At 34.5% G+C, this 24,169-nt stretch overlaps 1 protein-coding gene across 1 annotated transcript in view; it reads left to right on the top strand.

Moving 5' to 3' along the window:
- The first annotated feature begins 844 nt into the window (after positions 1-844).
- The window catches only part of LOC150104660 (sulfotransferase 1B1-like), a 208,008-nt gene continuing 184,683 nt past the window's right edge, over positions 845-24,169 (top strand). Inside the window, exon 1 of the mRNA XM_090395859.1 lies at positions 845-1,057. The gene's annotated coding sequence lies outside the window, so the exon portion shown is untranslated. The remainder of the gene's footprint in view (positions 1,058-24,169) is intronic.

The following is a 24,169-nucleotide window of genomic DNA, read 5'->3' as shown; positions in this document are numbered from 1 at the left end:
AATAAATCCTCTAACGCCTTTTCTTTCCCAAAGGGGGTACGCCAAACACTTTTATTCCCCAACTTTTGGAAATGGATAGGCACCCGCTCTAAACCATTGGTCAACACTGATAACTGAGATCATTTTGTAAGTTTACTGACAGTTTGTAGACTTAAAAGTGACTAGAATACAACTGTGGCCATCTTGTGTTCCTAATCCTAACAGACATTATTGTGTTAAACAGCGTAAGTTCTGCGGTCGATTTTCAGAGGAAGGGGAAAATACTACTTGTCTGCGCCAAAGATAGGCTAACTCTCCAGCCGTTTGAAAAAAAAAAAAAAAAGCCTGGATAGAGTTGTCCGGTCAGCGACTAGAATCGAACCTATAATGATCTCTCTTCTGACTTTATGATAGTTATTACTAGTTACACAACGAACACCTTTAATAATGAATACAATGTTAAATAGCTTTTCGACTAATTTTTCTTATATATTGTAGCATTACCAATTTTAGTTTAGATATTATACAAAACAATGATAATATAAGATAAAAATAACCACGCTAGTACTCTGGACAGCTGGAATTTTTTTGTAACGCTACATTTTCGGTCTTTCTTTATTTAAGCCTTTTGTTACACAGATCTTGTGCAAGTACAGCTTTAGTGTGTGATAATTCTTGCACTTAATAAGATAAAAGGTTTTTGCTGATAAGATGTATGAGATTATTTCTTGCGACGGAAGTCACCACTTAGTATGATTATGTAAAAGTCAGCGACTGAGAGAGAAATGATAATAGCTAAACAAACGCGGATAAAAAAAATATAGAGTCATGCGCTCGTTCAGTTACAGTTTCCTTAGATATCAACTTAGGTAAAACAGTGAGGAAATTGTATTGTTTTTGCCTTATCCACCCCCCTCCCCGGTCCTGATAGGTGGATGCATTTTCCTGTCGAGGTAAACCTGTAACTGATTTTTTAATAAATGTGTGGTTTGTTGTGTTCACGTTGTAGTAAGGAGGTTGAAGTTACAGAGAAATTCTTAGGTTCCTGAACGTGAAATAATCCAACTACTATTCTCAAGTAAGTGGTGACGTAAAAACTAGACAACTGAATATCTAACTATTGTTCTATAACAAAACCTTAGCTTATTATAAAACAGCTATAGTTACTAGTATGTTACAGTAGTGCTCAACTTCTGACCGGCCCCGGTTTGTCTACTGTTTTTATTCGGCTGCCAAGAGTAATGACATAACCTATTTATATAACGGTTTACGTCAGCGTGATACCCGCGAATCACTTGGTTTTTTAAAACAGTAAATAATAATAGGAGCTTGTTTGACTGTCAGTAAATAATAGCAGGTGGAGTCAACTTCGAAACAGTCAAAAAGCTATAATCAATTTATAGAGAAAATACAAAGGCTGTTTTTTTACAATATGAGTGAGTTGCTAAAAATAACTTTTTTTTTCTATATTGGACAGGAGATTTCTCAAAATAGGAAAATTGGCAAAGCAGATTTTTGCTGATGCTAGAAAATTATACACGTGCGAGCTTGCAAATTATGTCGAGGTAAAAATGATAAACAATGAAAGAAAAAAAATTCAAAACTATATTATAGCATATTGTGAAAAGTCTTTACGAATTTCCGTAACAGAGTTTCAATTTCAGTAACAGAGTTTCTTTTAAACTCTTTCAAGAGTTTCAAGTTTCAAAAAAAAAAAAAAAAAAAAAAAAAAAAAGCTAAGAGTTCATATTATTCATTTCATTATTTCAGGTAGGCTTATGTTTCGTGAATAGATATTTATCACTTGTAATTGTTGTTAATTTTGTCCCGGAAGTTGGCACTCCTGTAATGAAAAATTACTATTACTTCAATAAGATTTAAAACGTAATTTTGTATTATGTTGCAAGTGTATTATATCAATCATTTTTTCTTCTCTACTCAAGTAAAATATATTAAAAATTTTAACATTCTGTGTTGACGAAAATTAGGAATTTTTCTTTCTTACGTTTCAAAAACAAACTAAGATAGGTCTGTATAAATTGTTAACTCTATGAAAGCTTTTAGTAAACTATCCTGCAGATCTTTTCTCAACGTAGATTTCAATGCACGATATCCTTAATATGTGAACAATTTTTCATTTCTTATTTTTATCTGTTAAGTTTCAATATTTATTCTGTTAATCACTTTTACTATATTACTATATGTCATGGGATAATCTCTCAACTGGTTCTTTTTTAGTAACGCTATCTGTGATAGAGGGGGGGAGGGTACTTTCAGTTACTCCTCAGCTGTAAGAGATACTTTGATGTATTATATCTGTATATATTTTTCAAGCTATCATTGTCGATAGCTTGTAATGTGACTCAATCGTACCTCGTATAGTTTAGTATGCTGGCCTCACTTGCTGTGAGCTCCTAAACTCTGGATGATTGTATTAACAAATGGAATTATTCCGTGAATTTTTTTAGCTGGCTTAAGAACTTCACAGTGTATCTGTCCTCGTTAGATATAGACAGATGAGGAATTTCAGACGTCGTTTTATAAATTTTGCTTACAAAAGACCCCAGATTCGTGAAAAAGCATCAGATCGTTCTTTGCATGTTTTTTATAATGCAATTGTTTTTTTGTTTTTTTTTTTAAGTCTATGCTATACTGAAATGCAGCGTGCTATATTTCATTTTCATTCTGCAAGGTTCCACACTAATGATATTGGTAATGTAGTCCCTTGTCTGTACTATAACATAAACTATAACTGAATACAATGAAACTTACTTTTTCAAACGCCTTGTAATCTGTAGAATAATACGGAACTTGCTTGTTACCGCAGCTTTCGAAATTACCAGTGCGAAAAGATAATTTCATAAAAAAAAAAATAATTGAATGAAATAAACTAAAAGCGTTAGCTAAAAAGATATTTCCCCTTCACAATAATAATACTTTTTACAAACGGTTTAAAAAAAGTTAATTTTATGCATAAACCCAAATTATAGTTCTCTCTATGTGAATTTAATACAGATTCGTTTGAATGAGATGGTATGACGTAATGTTCCCATGGCAACAGTAGTCTGGTGCTTTTATCATCAAGGACGAAGTAGAGCAGATGTACTAACACAGTGATACTATTACTGAAGTAGTAGTAGTAGTAACGTTATCACATCTCTACTGCAAACCGGCCCCTTGAACACGCGCTGATACAGTCAGGAATACTTTAAGACAATCCCTCCAGCCATAGGTCTGAATTGTCAGCTATGCGGCCGGATAAAAATAGGGGGGATTGAGGTGGTGCCGTACCTCCCCGTAAAAGGGGCTCACGGCCGTTGAATCACCATACGAAATGAATGAATGAAACATCTCTACTACTATTATTAATACTAAGTACCATTACTACCTTCAAGTGTATTACATTCGAGTCCAACTTACATCAGAAATATATTTAAACCGGGAGAGAGAGAGAGAGAAAACAAAATTGGCGATTTTGTGCGTCTTCGCTTTTCACAAGTATTTTACCCCAACCTCAGATATCGAGAACATGAACCCACAAAAATAGAGGAATACTTCTTTCAACATGCTGAAAAGTGTATTAATAACGAAATATTCTTGAATTTCTGAGTTATTTTTAACTCGGAAATTCAAGTTGTGTAGTTCATTTTTGATAATTCTTGAGAAATCGTTTTTAACAAGTATTCGAATGTAATTATGCTTAAAGTGACAATTACTGTCTGAATATCTTAGTGAGGATTTATTCATTTTAATTCCTTTTAATTAAAAAATGTCTTTCAGCTGTTGCTTTCCGATGTTGAAATGTGTCTGTTAATGAATATTTTGAAATCCAAAGTCTGTGATGTCAATATACTGCAGCCATGTGATGAAGAAATACTTGAGTACACTTGATGACATGTAAACATTCAACCTAAAGAAATGATGTCACAATTTTGAACGTGTCAACGATCAGGAACGTATCATCCCTTTCCCAAATAATCTACTTATTGAATTAAATACTTATAAATATCAGATAGTAAATATCCGATAGGAATACGCTGATGTGCTCACTCGGAATTTAAAATTCAATGTTGTCAGCTTGAATGGAAAAGACTGTTTCACCATAATATCTGATTGGTTGTAATCGATAGTCACACGTTCACATGACATTAAATATGAGGCTTTAGGCAAAAAGCGATTAGATATTGTGACAGTACATTATCTAGTTGATTTAATACGTCATCGGTCTTTCGTGTGACTCATATAGGAAATTATTATCATACATAGGTTCTATGAGAGTATCTCTCAATCATTCGGGACTAGAGAACTAATGGCAAAAGAAAAGAGAAAGGTATTGCTTGGCAAAAAGCTTCTTGCTGACAAAAATTTTTCCCGCTTTTTTTTGATTGAACTAAATTACCACCGGTATGAGACGGTGGTGTCATACCGGTGATGAAGTCACCTTACTTCAAGATATCTTACCGATGATAAGAGATGCAATCACCTCTTGATTCATTCGCAAAATGCCCATATCTGTGTGTGTTTGAGGAGGGGGGGGGGTGATTGGAGCTCATGGTTATAGAGCAGACACGCGCTATCCACCCAACCTACGGTGTGCGCATAATCATATACACGTACAATGTACCTAACACTTTTATTCTCCCGTTTAGAGATATAAAAATGCTTAACATAAAAAGGGAACTTAGCAACCATACCGATAATATATATTTATATTTTTATTTTACTAAAGATTTCCTTGCAGTAAAATATCAAAAACATTTCATATTTGATATAATTGATGCGAACGATTTTATTATATAATTACCATGTTATCACCTACGCAAACTGAGGATAATAAAGAGGCAGATACTTGGAACGTTGTATCAGAATAACACATGCCGTAAATACATGTAAGCACCGCTATACATAAACTTTGCGAAACCAATAATCGTAGGTCATTGGTTTCATAATTAAAAGGAACAAACAAGTAAAAATGAAAACTGAAATTTGTTGAATCCATCAATGTAATTATCTATTCGACTTACAGTTTAATGTTAGACCGTTACTCTGAAGTGGAACACACCCACCCACACACATACACAGTCGCCCAGAAAGTACTTTTTAACTCTGCAACTTAGAAAAAATTCACCTTAAAATTCTTGTCATTTCCGACAGTGTTCCTAACTAGGAACACAAAATGGCTGGGCCTCTCGAACATTCTACCGTACTGTCGTCACCGATAACTATGGATCTAAAAATCGTCAGTAGAAGTAAACTTATTGGTCTCATTCAGGGATATATATTCATAGGGCATTTTCAATGCTTCCGCTTTTCCATTCCAGGGAGATATATATATATATATCTATCTATCTATATATATATATATATATATATATATATATCTATATATATATATATATATATATATATATATGAGAGGGTGGTCTGAAAAGTTCTCAGCCTAACAATGAAAAAACGAATTTATAAATTAAAATTATTTTTAGTTTTCAACATAATCTCCTTAAGGCTAATACATTTATTCCAGCGAATGCTCCAGCACCATTATCCCGTCCCTGTAGTGGTTCTCAGTAACATCTGCAAAATACCCCTCTACAGCTGCAATCACCTCTTGATTCGAAGAAAAACGCTGACCAGCGTTTTTCTTTGAATATCTTTCTGGGAAATAGGATGGATGTTCCAACAATTCATAGTGCAGAACCCTTAATTTTCCCATTGCCAAAACATCTTTGTGGGCACGTGCATTGTCCTGATGAAAGATGTTTTTTTCTTCTGCAAACAGGGTCTTTTCTCACGATTTTTTGTCTAGTCTGGTTAAAAGATCGGAATAATATTCCTCGGTTATTGTTTTACCCTTTTCAAGATAATTAACAAACAAAATGCCTTTAGCATACCAAAACACCAATGCAACGACCTTTCCTGCTGATGGAACCGACTTTGTCTTCTTTTGCTCTGAACAACCGGCTTCTGTCCACTGTTTTGACTGCTGTTTGGAGTCTGGTGTGTAATGGCGAATCCAAGTCTCACCCATAGTAATAAATCGACGCGCAAATCAGTTTTATTCTTGTTAAAACGCTCCAAGCACTGCTCAGAGATTTTCATGTGAGTGCGTTTTTGACCTGCTGTGAGCAAGCGCGGCACCCATCTTGCGCAAAGCTTTTTCATTTGCAATTCTTCATGCAAAATATATCCTACACGTTGTTTTGAAATGCCTATAGTCTCATCAATTTCCTGCACTTTGACTCGACGGTCATCCAATACCATATCGTGCACTTGATCAATGATTTTTGGTGTTGTTACACTTTTTGGACGTCCTTCACGTGGATCATCTTCAAGGCTGGTACGGCCAGGTTAAAACTCGGCAGCCGATTTCTTAATTGTCGAAAACGAAGAAGAAGAGTGCCCATAAACTTTTATGAACTTCGAATGAATTTCTCTTGGCATTCGATAAACCTTCTTTTACAAAGAATTTTATAACCGCACGGTACTCAGTTTTATCAATTTCAATGGATAAAGACATCACTTTTGCTTCAGACAGCTGTATAAAACAAAACAACTTGTTAGAATGACTTGCAATTTCACATGGATGCTTCTGACACCTGGAATGGAAAAGCGGAAGCATTGAAAAAAAATGTCTATGAATTTCAAATTTATAACAAAAACCGTTGCTGAAGTAAGATAGAAAGGATTACAGCTTACAAGGAGTATCTAATGATAGCAACTGTCGCTGCAAATGGACGAGTGCACTAGATCTCTACATCTATCTATCCCAATCGCTTTGACCATCCTATCCTCGCACTTCGTAACCGAAGTACAAGGATAGGATGGTCACCTCCTATGCCTGTAAGTATTCCTGGCTGTATCCCTGTGTGTTCACTGGGCTAGTTTGCCTGCTTGCGGGATGAAAAAAACGACAGCTAAACTGGCGGGAAAAACCCTGCTGTCCACGCCCAAGACCGGCTAACTTGGCTATGGCTGAAGAAGATCCTTAAGTTCCTTACGTCGTCGACGGAAATCGAACCTAGGACATTCCTTCCCCAGGCATATGGTTGCGAAGCGCACAGCCACTAGGCTAACCTCGCGGACACTAAATCTCTACATGCACATTTAAAATCCGAATAAAGAACTATAGTATATGAGAGTCGCACAAACAGAGATCAGATTCACACTTTCGGGTTGTTAGCGTGTATGGTGAACATTTGTGGTGAGCAAGAAACAGATTTCTGCGTGGTGTAGTTAGCTGTCGTTTGGTATGCATGATGAATGTCTTTCTTCCTTAGAGTTGTTCGCTCACTTGTCTTTTATTTTTGCTTTGATAGTACTCGATTAAAATGAGAGGCGACTTCCCTCGATCATGTTTGCCTTTCTACAAAAAAATGAAAACAGAATATTAAAAAAGAAGAATAAAATTCCAAATAATAATAATGTCCGGGTATGCTGAGGAACGATATGCCAACTAACTCTGGCTGTATATTACCCACCGAAAGTTGCTGAAAGAACGAGATCCAGAATTGTATCTTCCACAAAATGACCCCATTAGTGACATTGTTATTTACTTTTCAGTAAAAAAAGACTATTGCACTCGCATGTTTATGTTTTCACTATCTGCTGCTAAATTGATCTTCCAAAAGCGATGCCAAAAGTTATTTTCCTCATCTGTTGAATAAAATAGAACAGAAGTTTCTTTTATAAATTATAATTAGGTGAGAATCAGAGACTGGAGGGAGAGAAAGTATGTAAATTTGTCCTAAAGTATTCCTAAATATAAATAAGAACCGCTATTTAACTTCAGTGTTACCCCTTACTTGATAGTGCTTTCTTATTATCATTCAGACTCTCTAGAACAGGGGTTGCCAAAGTTCTTTGACCGTCGACCCCTTCAAGAGTTTCTTGACTTTTTATCGACCCCTTCTATTTTACTATTACGTAATTATAATAGGACAAGCAAAAAAGACGCTTATGTGCATTTTTAGATTGTTTATTTTATAGTTACAGTGTTTATTGTATGTATAATATAGTATATATTATTATATTGGCTTAACGTCAAAGGGATGCATTTTTGTTTTTGATGTCCTTCTTAACATTACATATTTGATAGGAGGGATAAATAATATATAAAATATAAAATTTAATTTAGATAACAAAATAACAATAATACAATCTTCCTTATATATGTCAAAATAAGACTTTTTTTAATTAACTTAGTATACAATTTACTAAAGTTGTCAATGTGAAGGGTGTGCTTCGTTGCCCGGCGGAAACCACGAACATCTGTTTATTGGATAAATACGTCATTTTTGCCTACTTGATTGGCTTCCGTAACTATTTTCATGACCTTGCTCCATCTTACAGGTCCTATTCATGTCAATGTTCCCACGATTTACTCTTAATTGCGTTGTCATTCAGGATGGAGGTAATCCAAGTTAACCGAATTAAATATTACCCGTAGATTGATGTCTTATATTTTTCTATCGACCCCTGAGCCTGAATCGACCCTAACAATGTTATATCGACCCCTGGGGGTTGATATCGACCACTTTGGCGACCACAGCTCTAGAAGAATCATGACTAACAAATAATAAAAAGCGAATTTCTTATCATTAAATAATAAAGCAAAAGCATAAAGTATAGTTTGACTTTTATAATGATGTCGGAGTGGCAGGGACTCCTACTTTTGCCCATCCCCTTATTATATAAATGACTTTTGTCACTGACCTGAAGCCTCTTATCTGTGACTTTATTTATGACAAGATACCACATTCCTCCCCTTCATTTGAAGAAAAATAAAATACTTTCGGTAGTCAAACGTTCCAATATTTGAGATCTTCCATAACCTATTCTTTAAACATTGATATCTCTATATTTTCTTTTTATTAAAATGAAAACAAATCTATCAAACATCGTTAACAAAATAATCTTGCCTTATTTTCTGGAAAAAAAGAACGACCTCGCATCTCTTTCCTCTGCATTGCTAATACCTGATCCTCAGACAAGATCATATATCTTTTCTTGGGTTGTTTTACACTTCTTGCCTTTCCTGGCGGAAACACATTCCATCCAATCTTTAGCTACAAAAAAAAAAAAAAAAAAGATTTCTATTCTTTTCTGTTTAATACACTGCTTTTCACTTCTACAGCTGCTTACTCTGTACAGATTCAAAGACGAATATTCTGTTTCTATCCTTTATATTTTCGGTAGACATTTTTATGAGGACTGGTCTACTGAACTAACTTCCAGCATTGCTTTACTTTCTTTCCTCTAGGCCTATAAAAACAGGAGCAACTACTAGTCAACATTCATCCACTATTCACAGTGCGTCTACTTCTTTCAGAGAGTAGACTCTTTAAAAGCGGAAATAGTCTTTTTCGCCGAACGCTCTCCAAGCTCTACAACCGCCAACTTTTCAACAACAACAACAACAACAAAAAAAAAAGGTTGATATTTCCTTCTCACTTTTTTTGTTACGCGTGGCACCATTATAGTATAGATTCTGCAACTTCAGTGTGTTGGATTCATTTCAAAACACGCTTGTAAATTTTAAAATAGAGTGCTTTTTGATCCTAAACTTGTTTCGTGCTATATGCTGTAGTTATTTCAGACAGTTTCTCGAAATGTGTTCCGAATGTGTGAGGTGAAAATAAAATAATATGAGCCAACGAAATCCATATTGTAAGATCGATGACATGTTGATACCGTGCTTCACTCTATGTAATAACATAACGAAAAAAAGAAAAATAAAGGCATTCTGTAAATAAAGCAAATAGAAAGAAACCGTGAGATTATTAAATTATTCAAATATATGTAAACTAGGAAATAATAATGAGGAAAAATCTAAGATAAAGTGAAATAAAGAGAGAGGTGAACAACTGAATAGAAAATAGTTTAATACATTGCTATTCTGCTTTAGTGGATTGTGAGGCAATCATTTGAATCACGGTTCACCAGTATTACTGAAAGCTCGGCATACAGTTCGTCGTATTCCTTATTAATAATCGCAGTTATGCCTTCCGAACTAGACCTTTTTATGAATATTTGATTTATGATAAATCATACTTGATTTAAAATTTATTAAATCATAAAATAGTCGGAGAAGAAAAAAAAAATTAGTTACTGATCTCGTATTATTAAACAGCATCTAGAATCAATAATCCTCCCTTAGAATGATTGGTTAATTCCCTTATGAAATGGATAACAGTTTCTTTAAAAATAACTATACACGAACTTCGACATATAAAAGACTTCGACATAAAATAGTCGGAGAAGAAAAAAAAAAATTAGTTACTGATCTCGTATTATTAAACAGCATCTAGAATCAATAATCCTCCCTTAGAATGATTGGTTAATTCCCCTTATGAAATGGATAACAGTTTCTTTAAAAATAACTATACACGAACTTCGAGTTTTGTTTAATTTTATCCCTAGCACTAACCTGACGATACGGAAATAGACTAATCTTTTTTTTTCTAGGAATTTTTATTTGAATTTCTTTCTTCTGGGACGGTTTCAAGCCACATAAATTTAAGGTTTGATCTCAGTGTTGCAGCTGAAGTTTAATAAGAATAGTATATGAATCGTTAGTGATCAAATTACTCTGCGAAGTTTATAATTGTGTAGTCTAATTTTAAAATTTTCTCCTTGTTTACTAAATTGCTTATATATATACAAAAAAAAGACAAAAATGTCCAACAACGCTGATTCTCTTTTCAATCACTAGACTGATATTAAATAATATTAAATACTTACAGTGCAATTAGTAATAATTTACTAATTTACTGAAAGCTAATAACAATACCAATAGTGCTAGCTGTATATTAATTATCCACTTACCATCGTTTATAGTAACTAACGGTAACATATTCAATGATGATTTATTATTAACCCTCAGTATATTAATATCGATTTGTCAGCATTCACCATATCATTAATAATAATACGATACCAAGACAACCAATATGCTAATTACCAGTATGAACACTCAGTATTTACGCTACTCAATTTGTCATTAATAAAAAAAATATCAAATTTCCAATTATAATCAACCACATATCCTTTGATATTATTCAAGGTAAGCTACCTCCTATGCATTACATTTATCTAATTCTCTTAAAAACTATTTCAACAGTCACTGTCCACAGCTCTTTTCTTAAGGTAATTTCATATGTTTTCCCCCCATACCTGGAAATAAATTTCTCGTATTAGTTCTTTTTTGTTTCATCACGTTCTGTTATGTGCTCTGCCAGGGACTGGTGCAGCCAAGCGCAATATAATCCGACTATCAACGTTATATGATCAGCGAAGTAACTTGATGTGTCCTCTCCTTCTTCTACTAGATACGTGCAACCAGCGACATGTTAGTAGCTTGAATATCATAAACTATTGCCTTATATTTCTTTCATACAATTAGCGAATAATCTCTGAATATCTTATTTAGTCACCCAGAAATTTTAAGTAAATCTTACCAACAATCTGAGGTTTACTAGCCATCTCTCCAATGCAATTCCTGAACATAAAATCGTTGTCAATTAAAATAATGAAATCTTTATTTTAAATAGCGATTTTGAAAGCCCTTCTATTCAGTTTGAATCCATTTATTCCTATCATCTTACCAAATCGGGTTTTTCATATCTTAGCAGTAGTTGCGTTAAAGGCCCGTCTCCAAGCATTCAAAACAACCAAGTATCGTTTGTTTACATTTCTGTACATTAATCCACACTTTCCTGTCCAGTTTTACAAACTTTTCACATCGCCTTGACGAGTATTGAGGTCAAGTAGACAATTTACTATATTATTTTACTGCCAGTTAGCTTGACTTCTGTTGCCAGGATTTCACTAAGTAGATAGCGCCTTTCATATGCTGTTGAGTACTACGGATAATTGGGAGAATAAGTGCTCAGGTAGTTTAAAACTTGCTATTCGCACACTTCTCCCGCAAAGCTAGTAAAATTTTAGTCTTAATCGAGAGTATGCATTGGTAAAATGAACTCATGACTTGTTACTCATCATTTTATTGCCAGAATGTTTCAACGTAGTGGCAAGTTCCAGTGATTTGTTATCAACGCGGTAACCAACAAAGGTAACGATTTCTCAGGAAAAATTTTATATGCTTCTTCGAGATAAAGTATAGTATAAACACACGCTCCGTGAGTCATATCAGTTATTTAACTTATCATGCATTTCATGCTTTCACCGCTTCTTGCATCCAAATGGTACCATCGTTCTTCTCCTCCTCCAACTTCTGCCTAAATGAGCGAAACAAACAACTTTTCACTATACCGAGAACAGCTCACTGTTTGCCTCCTGGTCTTTCGTCAGAAAGACACGAAGAATCATGAATAGTTTAGATATTAACAAGTATTACTCAATTTTTAAGTAAACCAATTACTTAAGAATTGAGCTCTTGAATTAATATCCGTTCTATATCATTTTTACAATCGCTTTTATCTTGTACGGCATCTACTTCACAACATTAGAAGAAAGACTAACGTTAAGCCGATTCCAAAAAAAAAAAAAAAAATATAATAAATAAAATAAAATAAAAAATAAGCCGAAGACTCGCCAATTAATTACTCATATGGGTTCCGCCACTCTTGATCTCCAGTAGAACTTCTTAGCAACTTGACTCACCTTTGAACAAAGCTATATAATTATTTGGAGCTGAAGTTGCAGGTTTGCATGAGGCCTACTCACCAAACTGCCATCTTACGGTCTGTATTACATTCTGCAAAATTAAATTTACGGTCTAAATTACATTCTGCTAAAAATTAAAACTTTAAGCCCTTAAGGCTTAATTTCGTAAGGCTTTCGTATTTCTAAACCCTTAAGAGTTTAGAAATACGAAAAGGTGGCAATTGTTTTTTTTTTTCCCCAGGAGTCTTGAAATCGTCAGTAGCCACTTAAAGGTGAAGATCGGCTGACCACTGATTCCCAAAAGATAGAGCTGAATGAATTCCGCTTATTCCTTTTGAGTTGGAAACTAAAAGCCTTAGAGGATTTGTTTATTTGAGTCACTTTACAGTATAGACTAAAATATTATTGACAATTCCGTAGACACCTCTCTGTATAATCAAGTTTCGTTTGAGCAAGCCCATAGTGTAATTAAGTGTTACGTAAGATGCCTGCTGTTACTCTCAACTTTCTGTTTTTGAATATGAACTCGCAGCTCAGGTGCTTGCAGCTCACTACATTCACTGCTTATTTCTTGTAAAAATAATCACTTATGCTCATAAATGTTGGCGAAACTAACGGACTTCATTCGAATCTTGACAGTACAGAAGAATAAAAGAGAATGTATGCCGTGATAAATAACAAGCGCAGGAATCTTAGGTGCCAGTCTCAGAATGTGTGAGGTTGAAGCGGCTTTGAGTTAAAGAAAGGATGCCGTCTTTGCTACTGCGTGAATTCTCCAGAACCTTTTTTTGTGTTTGGACAATTTTATTGTGTTTTGGTTATCAAATTTGAGCATCTCATGTATGCTGTATATTCTGTTTTCACTCAACTGCATCAATGAAAAGAAAGAAAATGCATGCACTTTACTATTCCCCTAAACTAGGAACAGCAAATTGCACCAAACAACCAGCTCGATGGCCGCAATTCTTGCCTTACGAAAACTGACAAAAACCAGAGGTAAAATACACTATCAAACGTCCTGTTTATAATGAAGCCATCGTCGCACGGAGAAGATATTCGTACCTCTTTTTCCCACCTCCTTCGGAGAAACTTCTATTCTTGTTGGTGAAGAAAGAGACAAACACCGTATTGAATACCCAAATAATCACGTAACTCTGACGTCTTGTCTCTTGTCTTGTTTCTCTTGTGAAATTGCGTTATGCAGAAGAGACAACGCTTTAGAGTTACGTAATTACTCTGAATTCGACAGGTTAGTTGGTCAGCATTTCCCTCTCTACACTGCAGAGAGGGAAATGCTGACCTCTCTCCGTTGAAAGATCGTCACCCTACTTATTTGAAGCTTGAGGTTGCTTGAAAATGTTTCGTCTTTTGTGTCTAGATCACGCCTAGTACGTTATCTGAATTCTCTCAAAGCAACGAGCAAATTGAGATTGAGACTGCTATAACGAAATTTCCTGGGCTTTTAAAGGTAGGAATGTATCTATGTTTACAAAGAGAAGTAAGAAACTGTCGGAGCTTATATGTATGATTCCCTCTTTGTGTGTGTCTAAACAGAAATAGACTGAGTTAAGAAAGTAAGATTTGAAATTTGAAAACCAACCTAAAATATATTTCTTGATTATTTTAAATTCAACCTGAAGACAGTTTTTTTTTACGCTCAACAGGAACAAACACGTCTTCAATAACTAAAAATTACAATGAAATTACAAGGAAAGAAATACTTTTGACAAGTATGTGTTGATTTAAAGATAACATGTTCTACAAATTTTAACTTATTTTGTGTTTCCTTTCCAGCTGTGTGTGATTCTTACTCAATTTCTCATATCCTGATTTCAAACATGTTTTTAATTTTTCCTATTCCGTATAGTTTTTGAGAAACAAGTGTATACAATTTTATGATATAAACATTATTAACAATATCGTACGTGCCAGAATGAAAGTCAACTAGAATGACTGTCCTAACGCCTTCCGTTTATAAGATGAACTTGGTGTTTCCCATTTCAGAACCCAACAGTAATCAGCTAACATAGCACGACTCTACTTCCCCTTATACCTACCTTCTCATAATCTGCTGATGAAACCTCTCGCCATGTTCAGCACTTACGGACCCGAGATTTTCTGGGAAAAAGTCTAGATGCGAGTCTAGAAAGTGTATTTTCAGAGGCATCTTGCATCCCATGTCTTGATATGCTTTGAGAATAAAAAATCGATTTCTTTGTAATCGGAAGATTTGTGGTTGCCCAAAAAGTTTTCTGCAATTAACTTAAAATATGTCCATGCATTAGCTTCAGGCATGGGCAACCTGTCCTAGTTCGGGGGCCAAATTATCATTCTGTCTCCGCGTCAAGGGCCGCACCAAATTATTAAATAAAATAAATTAATATTAAATGAATTAAAGCAAGTTGCTACTTCATATTTCATTTATTTATAATATAATACTTTGGCATAAAGCTCTACATAAATTTTATAATATAATGAACGACATAACAATTTAATGTGAAGATTGGCCTTGTACTTCAACTACGAGACTATCAATATTGACGTTAATATTACTTAAGGATAATCGCATAGAATTTTCGAGGTTTTCGTACGTTATTCTTGTCCGATTTTTTGATTTATTTATTGTATTTCATCCTCGAAAAAAACTGTTCACATATATATGTGCTGCCGAAAAGACAAATGATTTTTCTTGAAAAGGCGCGTAAATTTGTATCTTTTTCTTCCACCAAATAAAATTTATAAAAATCCGTCAAAGCAATGTTGTTAAATTCTGATTTTAGCACTAAATCCGCCTGAAGCTCAATAAGTTCCACCTGTAAATTTTCTGGCACATTATTTACATCAGCATCCATCGGACGAGCAAATATAGCGAATGTGGAGTCTTTGTTTTTGAAGTCGGCAAACTTTGTATCAAACTGCTCTATTAGTGCCTTCAGTTCATCTCCATAACAATTATAAGGATATTTTTATGAGTTGCTAGAGTAGGAAAATGATAACAATTTTTAGCTCTTATGTGACTTTCCATCAATCTTAGTTTATTACAAAAAGCTTTGACATGTCCATGCAGTTCATGTACCAATTGTCCTTGTTTTTGCAATTTAGGATTCAGTTCGTTTTGGTATCCGGTGATATCTACAAGGAATGCTAAATCACACACCCACTCATCATCTTTTACTTGGTTAATTGTGTTTCCTTTTATGTTCCATAAAATCTGCAATGTCTTGTCTCAGATCATAAAATCGTTTTAACATTTTACCTTTACTTCACAATAATAAGACACATCTTCAGAATCCGAAAACAGGTCTGCCAAATGCTCCTTAAATTGTCGGTGATTAAGTGCACATGACTTAAAGTTATAATACTGGCTACTACAACTTCCATAACATTTGTGAATTTAATCGATTTTGCACACAAATTTTGTTGGTGGATAATGCAGTGAAAATTTGTTAAATTTTTCGGATGGATCTGTAGTTCTATTGCTCTTTCATGAACTATTCCAATACATCCCTTCTGTGCACCAACCATTGCAGGGGCTCCATCAGTGCATATGCCAGATAGTGAACTCCATTTAAGCCCAAATCTCTCGAAGACTGTGTTGATTGTTTCAAATATATCTTCACCGGTAGTTGTTCCTTTTAATGACCGAAGCACCAATAATTCTTCTGTGATGTTGAAATTCGCATCAACTCCTCGAATAAATATCGCTAGTTGTGCTGTATCGGAGGCATCGGTGCTGTCATCCAAAGCAATTGAAACTGCTTCTAATCTAGCAATCTTCTCTTTTAAAATTTTTTTGATATCATCAACCATAATTTCTATCCGTCGGACAACAGTACGTCTCGACAAACGAATATTCTAGAAGTCTTTTTTCTTTTTAGGACATATTATACTTGCAACATCCAGCAGACATTCTTTGATAAATTCTCCTTCACCAAATGACTTAGAATGCTTAGCGATTTTTTCGCTTACCACAAAGCTGGCTTTGACAATGCTGTGATGCTGCGTTCTTTGCTTGTTGAACATTTGCTGCTGGGTATCCAAGTTCTTCTTCAACTTCCATATTTCATCTTTTCGTAGTTGTCCATCAATTTTTGGGTGATCCTCATATCTCGAAGTAAAGTGTCTCTTAAAGTTGTATTCTTTGTTGAAGGATACGGATTCGTTGCACAGCAAACATACAGGCAAACCTTTATTCAGAATAAAATAATAATCCTCCGTCCAGTTGTCTTGAAATTGATGATTCTCTGCGTGTACATTTCGTTTTTTTGCAATAATCCCTGACGTTGTCCCAAATTTATAAGCGATATTCAGAACTGTCAAACAAAACTGTTTTCTACACCGCAGGCACTGAACAGAACACAACATCAACGCAGGCACCGAACAGAACATAACATCAATGCAGGCACTTAACAAAACACAACACCAACGCAAGTGCCGAATTGACACGTTGTAACACGTTCACACACGCGCTAGTCAAAGTGAGAAAGAGACCTTGGATGGAGAAAACATAGTGTGTTTTGTGCAAGTCATATGACGTCAGCTTAATGTGAGTTAGTAGAACACACCATGTTTTCTCCCACCATGAATCAGACAAACTTCGCTGAAATAGATTAGGGCCGGATCAAAAGAAGTAGAGGACTGGATCCGGCCCGTGGGCCGGTGTTGCCCATATGGGGTTCAGATCTTGTTCCAATTTGAGATCGTTTATTAACAATCTAATTTCTCGCCTTCCTTTTCTTTTGCATCGCTTATTTTTGGAAAGTTTTGTTCCAAATACTGAAACCCTGCTTCTTCCTGAATCATTGCTTTCACAAAGTTTTTCATCAGTCTAAGTTTAATTAGTAGATTATAATCGTAGTTTACATTCATTTTATTCTGAATCACGAAATGGTCTTGCTGATTCCTTATGAGTTAGAGAACCAAAAACTAATATATATCATATACTCGTTTTCCAAACGATTTTAATAACGAGAAAACACTCTGCATTAAGTGAACACCGCCAGCTATCTTCTCAATATAGGAGAGATAGCAGGAAACAAGCGCAAATTTATTTATTTTTTCTTTATGCGCTTTTTCTCCTATAGGAATCATTTATCTGTACAATACACGCTCAGAACTTGTGCGTGTATTGTACCCGCGACACATGGTTTTAACTTGAATACTGAAATATATCGTACAGTCAATAGCGTTAAACTCCACCATAGTTTCCGCAACAGCTGGTTGTCAAGGTTGAAACTGTCGCATGTGTGGTACTCCATTAATATTTGTGTACTGTTGGGAGATTTCTTATTTCGCTAGGTCATGCAACAATAACTTACTCCCTGCATCCGGTAGCGTTGGGTTGCATGTTAAAAATAGTCAAATTTGTTGACAAAATATCCAACAGTGTTTTTAGATTACCTGTAATTGGAGAAGTGGGGAACTGATTTAAATCTTCAACTGAAGCCTCCTCATTTGCACAGATACATTAAACGAATTGTCTGAAAATACAAGTTTCTTTTGAGACGGAAATTCAGTAAGGGGAAACCACCGGAAAGCGACAAGAAGGAATTTAAAGTTAGTTATTAGAATAAATGAAAAATTATACCTTTTATCTCAGGGAATCTGAAAGAAATTTCGTCAGCAGATCCACATGTGCATTAAGAACTTCTTCTTCTTCTTTTTTTTTTTTTGTATTAAATCTATCTTGGCGAATAGTCTAAAGCACTTTGTTTCATTTTCTTTAAACAGCCGAACATTTATAGTTGATTCTTTCTGTTAAATATTTGTACAAAATATTTGGATCTCATTTATTAACAAACATAATTTCAAATTAAATATTAAATCAAATTCACAGAGGATCGCTTTTTTAAATTCCTTAGACTAAAAATACAGTCTTCATATAGTCATTTGACAAATCACCATGATCGACTTAGTTCTCGTATTTATTACAGTCAGAACGCAAAATCACAGTGAACATTATGCGATCATTTGGAGTTGAATTCATTTCATATTGACAAGTGGGAGTTTATAATTTCGATCAACAGAGATAAATATTGCATAAAGTGAAAAGGAAACCGATGTAAACAACAAGGCAGTTTCGAAAAAAAAATCTTAATCTATAAATCATTTGAATTTAAACAATAAACGGTCTTGTAAAAAAAAAAAAAAAAACAAGAGAGAAGTTGGTGGATAAACAGACAGGCGACGTCAAGGATACAGAGCAGTGGAGTGATCAATAGTCCTACTAATAGCTGACATAGCCATTAATCCTGCGAGCTGTCTTACAGTGCTCTCCTAGAAACACAAATATAGAACAAAATCGATAAACTTCGTAGAGGAAAAGTGTTTAAAGACATAGACCTCCCGCCCATGAGGCCTAACATACTTATGACACGATTAGAAATTTCACCTTTTAATCAGTTCCTGCTTGCTTTAGATCGTATTGATTCTTTCTGATTGTTTTATTATCTGATGGAACACACCGGAATGAAAATAGTCATATATATGGTGGTGTTCAAAAGGATCACTAAAATTTGCAATTTCAAATACTTATGAAGGCGTGTATAATCATCACTTTAGCTAGCCAAGAGGTGATGTCACTTGTAGCGAGAAAGCTTAGCGTTTTCTTATAATTTTTGTGAGTTCATGTTAGAGTATGTCGTCGTTTTATTATTAATTTTTACTGCATAGCATTAGGAAAGTGTCATGAAAATACTACGAACTCGAGACAAGTTCCAGGTTCTGTTTTTCGACGATTCATGGTACTTTCCATTGAAATAAATTTACGCAGTGCTTCATTTTTTGAAACCTGATAGTATAAAGAAAGATAAAAAAAAATACTCAGAAAAATTTCGTAAAAACATGCAGCATAGTATGCTAAGGGCATTTTTCATATTTACTTATGTGAAATTCTCAGTGTAAAATGGTTACTTAAATTCTTAGTAGTTGTTTTTTTTAAAATGTATAACAAACTATTAAAAAGATTTATCCGTTCATTGAATTTTTTTGGACTCTGGTTGGATGGATTATGCATTGAAATTCGAATGCATGAAATTCTTTTCATAAATATGTGTCATCTTAATTTTTGTTTCAGCCGAACTCTGCTAGCTAAAAACGAGTCAAAATGTTTCTAAATAGCATTTAAATGAAGTAACAAATAAGCATGATATTTGGGTATGTATTAGAACATACCCGCGTAATTCAATCCTAATTTCAGTGTGATCATTTTTATTGGCAAAACGTTTCGAGCGGATAGTAATAATTATGCATTGATTGGTTGATTTTAATGTATTTTTTGTTATCACGCAAAATTTTGTCTATAGTATCTTTATGCCAAGAAGGCCTACAATTACTTTATTGTGATTAAATGGTGTCAAGAATGCTATTACGAGCTTATATATTATTATTATTATTATTATTATTATTATTATTATTATTATTATTATTATTATTATTACTGTGTGTGTGTGTGTGTGTGTGTGTGTGTGTGTGTGTGTGTGTGTGTGTGTGTGTGTGTGTGTGTGTGTGTGTGTGTGTGTGTGCAGTAAATTGTGTTCTGTGAATAATGATCCTGTTAGATCTATTTCATAAAACATCTTATTAACGTTTTCTGAAAATTCTGTTTTACTATAAGTAGTGTGTCTGCTAGTATATAATAATATGGTTGAGTGAAGAATCTTCACTCAACCATGTTAAGCTCCATGCCACAGCTATTATATACTATTGGATTCTTTATGCCTTCTTTTTCTTAATATTGTTATTTTTTTTTGTAATTATGTTTCAGGATTGTAATAAAAGTATGATTAAAATTAAATATTTAAATATAAATGAAATATAAAAAACACGGTAATTGTTTCTATTAACCCCAAAGCTACAATTAATGACTTTTTAAATTTTACAGGCTTTAACTTTGTTGTTTAAACAAGTTTAGACTGCTATTCGATTTGAAATGTAGTTTAGAACCACTGTATTGTTCAGTTGTTTCATCTTAGGGTTCTCCTTGAGCTGCTCATATTGCTCATATTTATACGAATACCGTGGATATACTTGTATATATATGTTACGGTTAAAGTGATAAATCCGGTTATTATTAATAATTACGGTTAAAGTGAATAATTCCTAGAGGAGTCTGGTAAATGTAATAAAAACATGTTTATAGGATTTATATATAGGTTTTCATTCTCAGTAGAAATTATAACAGCTTAGGTTAGGTTAGTTTATAATGAAAAAAGTAAGGAAAGTACTTCTTTTGCCCTCAATGAAATCAGAAATCATTATAAACTAACCTAACCTAAACTAAACTAAACTAACCTAACCTGGATGTCGCATGTCGAACCAGAGTGTAGTCGCAGTTTGTCGTGGATAGATTAATGGGGATGAACGTTGTTGTGGGCCGAGCTTAATGATTGCGGACAGATAAATGGGGATAACAAATAAAAGTTGTTGTGGGGAGATGAATGGGGATATTAGATAAATCAGAGAGGAACTGATCAGCGTTTTTCTCCATTAATAAGGAAAGAGGTACAGCAACGACGTTTATCTATTATCCCCATTCATCTGCCCACAACAATTTTATTTGTTATCCCCATTAATCTGCCCACGACAAACTACACCTACACTCTGGTTCGACATGGTTCGACATCCAGGTTAGGTTAGGTTAAGTTAGGTTAATTTATGATTTCTGATTTCAAAAAGAAGTACTTTCCTTACTTTTTTCATTATAAACTAACCTAACCTAAGCTGTTATAATTTCTATTGAGATGAAAACCTATATATAAAACCTATAAACATGTTTTTATTACATTTACCAGACTCCTCTAGGAATTATTCACTTTAACCGATTAAAGTGATTAATTCTCGTAAATTATTCATTTTAACCGGTAATTATTAATAATAACCGGATTGATCACTTTAACCGTAACATATACATCGCTACATTATCTGCTGTCGTTGGTCGTAAGAACCTCCAGCTGGACGAAACTCCCATAATTTGATGAGTAGTCATGGTAGAATTGAAAAATTGGAGTCTCAGAACTGCATTTGATATTATTTTATTGTAATATTCTCTCATTTTTCATTTACGCATTAGGCTTAGTGACTACGGTCAAGTATCGTAGGCTTCATAAGCTTATTTTTTTTTATCAGTATAGAGTGATTAATCCTCTCTCTCTCTCTTTCTCTCTCTCTCTCTCTCTCTCTCTCTCTGTGGTTATGGCTTTCCGATTGCATGCATCCTGTGGCCTGTTTGTTTATTAGGGGAGAAGAGGAGGGGGGGAAGGGGAAATCCTTCCACCTTTGTATGAACATGATTTTCCCTTTCAGTCGTTTCCGACCGTAGGTGAATTTGTAGGCATTGCCCATAAAGTATTCCTGGTGAAGTTTTTACAGGGTATTTCACTATTGCTTTCCCCAACCCCCAAATTTTTATCTGGGCTTGGGACCGACATATGGCTGGGACGTATTCTTGACTGTAATCTATGTATGTGTTCATGAGGCAGGTTTGCCTGTTCTGGGAGACGAAAAACCCGAGTTCCCGGGTGACAAAAACCCATACCTGCGTATGAGACCGGCTAACTCACCTTTAGTCGAAAGAGTTCCTCAGATAAAGGTTCCTCACGTCACTGACAGGAATCGAACGCAGGTCTTTTCGACCAAAGGGGCTTCGTCTCTAATGACTGAGCTACGGAGGCTCTTTGTATTAACCGGCTAGCTCCTTTACAACTGAAAAGGAGCTAGCTGGTTCTGTTATAATATCTGTACTAAATGTTGCTCGATTTCTATATAAGATGTAAACTTATGTCTTTCCAATCAAAGGACATAAGTCGTGGCAAGTCATCCCTTTGTTACAAACACGAAAGAAGATAACACTCTTATGTCAGGTGAGTTAGAGATGGGATTAAAATACTTATTAGTGAGATTCCCCCCCCACACACATCTGTATGAAACTGAAAATAGCGGTATAAAGTCATTCAGTAATATGTAAATAAATGAAAAAATAGTTCTGCTATATAATAAATTGTTCATTATTGAAAAGTTATTAAATATAAAGGCTGAAAAGAAGCTATTTGTATGTTAACGGAAATTACAATTTACATTTTTGGCTTATATATTTAGACATTTATGCTTGAATAATCTCATATTTTATTATGCTAATTTTTATTATGTCCATTTGTCAGAAAAGCACTTTCATATGCAGAGCGCATTTCAGCTCATGCACACAAAAGGCACCGTACCTATGTATGCATTCTTATATGGGAAAGTCCCATTGTTTTCAAATTATACTTCTGAGAATCACTTCACGACTTTTTCTACAGAAACTTACCTGTGTTTTAATGGCTGTCAGCAAAACATACGATTCAGATTTCGCTCGTTGCAATCCTATCTAGTCACCTGCACGTTCTAATGGAAAAATATTGATTTACTCAAGGAAACGTTCTAGCTACATAGACAAAGACATTTGTCTGACAGATCACTGATAAAACTTAGGGAGAGAGAAAGAGAGAGAGATCAAACAAATACAGTTATTACATTCTCTAGGATATATAGACTTTTTTTACCTCCTGAAGTGACAGGGACATAAAATGATAAATGATTTAGCCCATTCCAACAACTCTCTTTCCTTTATAAGTGTGCTAAGTAAGCTTTTAGGGACAGCAAAACAATAATACCATCTCGTAGGCCATGTGGCGTAATGAAAATATCGCCTGCTTACAGGAATTGTCCTTCATCACGAACAACGTACGGATTTTTCCACATTCGTTTATGGACACGTTATTCTTGGGATCCACCTACACCATCTAAGATTGCGAATTAAGAGAGAGAGAGAGAATCTTTTAGTTGCTTTAGAAAACAGAGACGTGACGGGGAACCTTGCAAATGTGTGAAAAATCCGTACGTTGTTCGTGATTTTTCACACATTTTTCACACATAAACCGAAGTACATAAAACTTGAAATAGTACATGAAATATTTTGAAAGTTAATTTTAATTGGAATGAGTTCTAAATTAAACTAGGTGAAAAAATATTAATTATATTTTTATAATATATATATATATATATACCCTATATATATAAAATGGTAAGCCTTTTTATGTAACGTTTTTTGTCAAGTTATTTGAAACGTTTTGAAACTCAGGGGCTGCCCTGAGTATCGAGTCTTCAAAATTCGAATCATCAGAATTCAAGGAGAACCGGCCTACCATCCGGAACTCGGGGGGGAGGGGCTGTAGGTGCCAGGGGGAAGAATCCCCTTTCGAGTTTTCAAAATTCGAGTCATCAGAATTCAAGGAGAACCGGCCTACCAGTCCGGAACACAGAGGGAGGCGCCGTAGGCGCTTGGGGACGAAGCCCTCTAGTATATATTAAATTATTATTTTTTCATTTGTAGTACTTATTCAGTGTTGATAAAATTTCAGTTTCAATTTCAAATAAAAAAATTCAATTTCAATACACATTGTTAAAATTATGCATTTTGATTTTGTAGTAATCAATGTCCCCGTAACCTAGCTTTGACTTCCGCGAGTTCCTTTCTTCCTAGTTTACGATATCTTTGTATGATACTGTAGTAGAAGTATAGAAAGATTTT

Source organism: Typopeltis vanoorti, chromosome 7, assembly GCF_054136105.1.
Source record: "Typopeltis vanoorti isolate ZY-2024b chromosome 7, IOZ_Tvanoo_1.0, whole genome shotgun sequence".
In the NCBI taxonomy this organism is placed as follows: Eukaryota; Metazoa; Arthropoda; class Arachnida; order Uropygi; family Thelyphonidae; genus Typopeltis; species Typopeltis vanoorti.
Note: the sequence above shows the minus strand (reverse complement) of the source record. Positions and strands in the feature narration are given on the sequence as shown.